We start from the raw sequence: 6,000 nt of genomic DNA on the forward strand, positions 1-6,000 counted from the left end.
CTGCATCGACGCAACAGACAATGTGGTTCCAACACGATGGAGCCCCTGCCCATTATAGCGGAGATGTTCGTAACTACCTGGATGTCACATTTGGTCAACAGTGGATCGGACGTGGTGGTCCCGTGCGTTGGCCTGCTCGGTCACCCGACCTATCATGTCTTGATTTTTATTTCTGGGGTCATATGAAATCGCTAGTTTATGACACCCTGTTGACAATGCTGAGGAGCTGGTTGCAAGAATCGCAGTAGCTGCCGAAGAAATTCGAAATTCGCCTGGAGTATTCCAGAATGTTCGGATGTCCATTGCGTCGGAGATGTGAGGCGTGCATTGTAGCCCGTGGAAGAAACTTCGAACACTTACTTTAATCCATGTACCTTTTGCTTCTTTTCATGTATTATTAAAACGATTTCTCACTTACGGTCTCTTTTCTTTATGGTGCTTCTGTGTACAACACCGCTTCAGGAAAACATTTCCGACCCCACATTGCTATATGATTTCGAGTTGTCAGGATGTACCCTACCCCTCTTAGAAGTTCTGAAACGTTTAACTGAAACACCCTGTATAATATCAAAGCTATTCCCTGCATCCAGTTCTTTTGTGACTGCATCATAATATCCAATGAAATTGGTCAGGCAAGACTTCCCCTTAACAAAACCATGCTGTGTCCGAGCTATAACTGAAGTCTTGTCTAAATGATCCTGCAGTGCTTCTTTAACTAGTGGCTCCATTAATTTCCCTGGAACAGAGGTTAAACTCACAGGTCTATAATTACTTGTGTCAGCCTTTGATCCTCCTTTGTGAATTGGGGATACATTTGCACATCTCCAGTCCGTGGGAAACTCCCCTGAGTTCAAGGAAGCTCTCATAATTATGGCTACGGGTTTGCTTACTTCCTTTGCTGCCTCCTTTAATATAACTGGATAGATCCCATCCACCCCGGGTGCCTTTCTTGTGTTTATCTTCAGCAATTTCTCCTCCACTTTACTCTCAGTTATTACAAGATTCTCTAGCTTACTGCTAGAGTTGAATACACCTCTGGCTTTCCCCTCGCTAAATTACTCATGTGTGAATGTCGATGCAAAATATTCATTTAGTTTGTTAGCTACCAGAGCAGGATCATCAACAGTTGACCCATCGATATCAAGTGGACCAATCTGATTCATCCCCTTCCTTCTAGAGTTTACATAAGTAAAGAAATCTTTGCTGTTTTTCTTTGCATCCCTTGCCAAAGATTTCTTGTAATCTGCCTTCGCCTGCCTAACCTACTTTGTAACATGGTTACAGATCAACCTGTATCTATCATAGGCTTCTGTGTCATGTGTTAATTTGTATGTATCCCATGCATTTTTCTTCTCTGCCATATGTCTCATCAGTTCATCTGACATCCATTCAGGCCTAAACCTTGAACAATATTTCTTAGTTGGTATGTAAAGCCTAGTAGCTTCCAAGATAAGTTCTTTGAAGGCTTCCCACTTTGCATTTGCTGTTGGTAACATCACCAGTTGGTCCCACTGTATAGAATTTAAATACTGTCTCAGTCCATCGTAGTTGCCTTTACGAAAGCAATAACCCTTCCCTTTACCCCTAATGGTAGTTACCTCTTTGAGTAAATCCCACTTAAGCACAATGTGATCACTGCCACCTAGTGGTTCATTTATCAGATTCTTAATGCATGAAGAATCACTGCTGATAATCAAATCAAGAGTATTCCTCCCTCTAGTTGCCTCCCGAACATGCTGATGTAGAAAACAATCATCCAATAAATCCACAAAAGCCTTGCTAGTGTATGAGTGACCAGCCCCCAAATTCCAGTCAATATCTGGGAAATTAAAATCTCCCATTATAAGACTCTCTGATTTACTGGCCTACTCTATTTCCCTGTACAGTTTCGTATTATACTCATCAGAGTCATTAGGCCTATCATTATACTATCAGAGTCAGTAGGAGCACACTCCTACTCTCAATTTTGATCTCCCAATGTCCCTGCCACACCAAACTGACTCGACACTGCACTGTCCAGCGATGTCCACTGGCTTCACTTCCTTGGATTTTATGTATTTCTTAACTAATAGCATAACCCCTCCTCCCTTCCTATCCAGTCTATCCTTTCTGTAGACGTTGTACTCCCCAAATTCCAGTTCTGCATTCCTTATATCTGTGTGACACCACGTTTCTGATATCCCAACAATATCTGCCTTTGATGTTTTGAGCAATACCTCAAATTCATCAAATTTATTTACTAATCTCCTAGCACTGGTGTACTAAACTCCTAGCTAGTTGGTGTGGACCAAAGAGGGAAGGCAGTCCACTCTAAGGAAGAGGATGGAGAAGGGAGTTGAAAATTACAGGAGCAGGTGCTCCTGTGAGTATCCTGCACCCAGGGTAAATTGCATTATCCTATCCCAGTAGGGGATCGCAGGGGTGGCACATTATTCTGTTCTGCCCTGAGTTCCGCAAGTCTTGCTCTTCTACAATTGAAAACAGCCTGGGCGTAGCGTGTTAAGGCTAGGTATGTAGCCTCTTCTTGAAGTAAAGTTTACTCCTGATTGCAGAGGTTTCCTTGAAACTCTGTGAGAAATTGAAGTCTGGCGTTGTCTTAAGTGAGACACTCGTACATAAGGTGTTCCAAGGACTCCTCTTCACCACAACGGCAATATGGGTTATTTTCTATTCCCATGGCTGTTAGTTTTTGCTGGAACGGTCCATGGCCTGTAAGCAGGAAGGTGACTTGCAATCCAGGCGAGTACCAGGGAGGAGGCTTTGGGGAAGTCCGACTAATTGAGGGAATAAACCTTTTGGTGTTGTGTCCTTTAGGCGTTGTGTCCCATGTTTCTTGCCAGAGGTTTTGTAGGTGGTCTGCATTTTTTCTTCTTTCCTTCTTAGGGTCATTTGCATGGTTCAATTGCAGGTTTAACAATTGCGTTGGGATTCGCTTCTTCAGGCGCTGGAAGAGACCCCTCTTGACAACTTCCAGATAGAGAGGTAAGTATCCTGCAACGACTTGTAATGCATTACGTCAGAACAACTGCTGCTATGCCACCAAAACAGTACCTATACCACGGCAAAAGTAGAGGAGCCTTTCACCAGGATTGACCTAGAAAATGCAGCAGCCAAACTACGGAACAAGAAAACACCAGACGTGGATCTCCTTGTTCCCGAAATCGTAAAAACGGCTGCTGAGGCAATTTTTTTTTTTCTCTGCTGGCTCCCTAGTAAGGGCAACCCGGGGCGCGGGATTGCTGGCTCTCACTGGTATTTCACTTCCTCCAGTGTGTGTGCGGGATTTCATGTGCGAAATGCGCTACGGTAAAATCAGACTCAGGCAATTTAACATACTTTTTCAGGACTGCTTTGTAAAGACTACATATTCCCAAGTTTTCAAGGTAGATTTGGGCTTATGCTTGGGAGCTACCCTGAATAAGAACACACACACACACACACACACACACACACACACACACACACACACACACACACACACACACACACACACACACACACAGAGTTTATTGTTTGTCAGAGCATATAATTATATGTAAATATATCTTGTATATAAATCATGTATATACTTTTATGTACATAATGTTGGGACTATATTGTGTGTAATTAATAAATGAATGAATGAAAAAACAAAGGCTCCTAGAACACCTATTGCGGAGCAGGATTGAAAATCACTACACCAACTGAGGACTCCAATCGCCAAACCAGTATTTTGGGAGGGACACTCAACTGTTGATGCTCTGGAGAACATCATCAAAACAGCCACAGCAACAAACAGAAAATACTTCATTGTCATAGCAGTGGATTTTGCCAGGGCGTTTGATACCCTCTGATTGCCAAGCGTCCTCGGCAGGCTCCGGGAGGCTAACCTGCCAACCAATCTTTATAAGTGCATTGCTACCTACCTGTCAAACAGATCCATCACTGTCACAGCCGCGTTCTGCTCAGTCTCAAGATCAGTATATAGAGGATGCCCACGAGGCTCCGTCCTATGCTCACTTCTCTGGAATGTAGTCCTGGACGGCTTCTTAAACCTCGATATTGGGAATGCTAAGACACAGGACTACGCTGACGACCTTGTCTTGATGCTCGCTGCGGACAGTAGAGCTCAATTAGAAAACACTGCAAACCGGGCGCTTGCTGCCTTACAACAATGGGCCAGTCAAAACAATATGACAATATCCCCAATAAAGACAAGTTGATTACTACTTCGGTGGACTCTGGACGTCAGGAGGCCTCCCTAATATAAAAGTTCAGGGGACCACAGTCAAACTAACAACAGAATTAAAGTATCCCAGTGTCATCTTAGACAAGAAGTTATCCTTCACACCCCACATTAACTATATCCGGAACAAAATTAGAATTTCCTGTCTCTTCACAAGAATTACTCGCAAGGACCGGGGCCTGAGAAAGAAGATCCTCGCCCTTTACCACAAAACGATCTTCCTGCCAGTCATCCTATATGCATCCGGAGTCTGGTATCCAAAATCAACAACCGCAACAAACAGGAGAAAGCTAGAAACAACGCAACGATACATCTGTGGGGGTGGGGTTTATATATGTTTCCTTAACTCTATATTTCTATTTATTTAATTTTAAGCTCCCTTATCTTAAAAAGCCCCTTTCTCATTTATTATTATTATTATTCTTACTGTACCCCACAATGTGGGGTACAGTAAGAATAATAATAACTTGTTATTACACAGAAGAGACTGACTTGTTATCTCACAGAAGAGACTGGCTCCAGGGAACAGCAGTGGTTATGTGCCCCTCTTTGTTTGTTCAGGTTGGGTATTAGTATGACAAACACAGTTTCTCTACAATATATACAATTAGTTTATTATACATATTTACCAAAAAAAAGGGAATCTAGTAAATCATTACACATTATTCACTTTGATATTAGAACATGGCATGGATTACGATCCTGGTCATTAGGCCTTCCTATACATCATCTACTTCTTGCCAATGGGCCAGTAACACTCTCTTGCGTTTATATATATATATTTTTTTAATTAAAGTTCATTAAAACAATCACATTTATTTCTGCAGTTATTACACATATATTTCCTTTAAACCTCCGCTAATACAATTCTCTTCTTCTTAAGCTAACTGTCCGACTGATAAGTTTCTCTAGACCAGTCTCACCTTAACATTAATAAAGCTACCATTTAAACTTTAATTGTTCTGTCTCACCTTTGGATTTTCAAGGAAAATCTCGGCTATCTGCGGTGTGCAGCGCCACTCCTCTACTTCTGGGACGTTATACATGTTAACATACCCTATTGATTAACCCTTCCAAAAGGGTGTTATTCTACATTCATTAAAGTTAGGCAGATGAAACGTAACTATGAGCTACCCTTGTATTAATCAATCCGTACGATATTTCTGCACTTATCTATAGAATAAGTACTGAATTCACTACATGTATCCCAAACGAATCCCCTTTAACCATTATCTATCTTTAGCTACAGACCTTTGCATTACCTAATGGTACACAATGCCGTTAAGACTTACTTCTGGTGACCTAAATTCCTCAGCTAATACAAGGATTGGTCTTTGACTTTCTGCTCTACATCGGGGTCCACCATCAGACTGAGATCGCTCTTCCTGAGCTCCGGAACTGCTATCATTTATCAGGGATACTATTCGCTTCGCCGATCATTCCTGGGTGTCATATCTTTCTTCGATGTGCCAGATCATTCAGTAGGAGTCTCTCCCTCTTACTTTATTTATCTCTGTAGGCTGCAGAGCGGTCCGGTGTTCTTCCATAAGCATTATCTCTCTCCGTCTTCCTCCTAAATACATTTCTCTGCTGACTTCTGTGTTTCATCTCGAGCAGGTTACCTTTACAGTAACCTAAACTATACTTCACTTAAACTTTCAAAACTTAGTTCTCTCACTATATTTGATTCTCCTGATGGATCACTTCCTGGGACTATTTTCCGAGCCTACCTAAAACAAATTTTCATCACACCCTTTCATCACGCTCGAGAGAGT

Source organism: Mastigoproctus giganteus, chromosome 9 (assembly GCF_048544385.1).
Source record: "Mastigoproctus giganteus isolate SK-2022 chromosome 9, ASM4854438v1, whole genome shotgun sequence".
In the NCBI taxonomy this organism is placed as follows: domain Eukaryota; kingdom Metazoa; phylum Arthropoda; class Arachnida; order Uropygi; family Thelyphonidae; genus Mastigoproctus; species Mastigoproctus giganteus.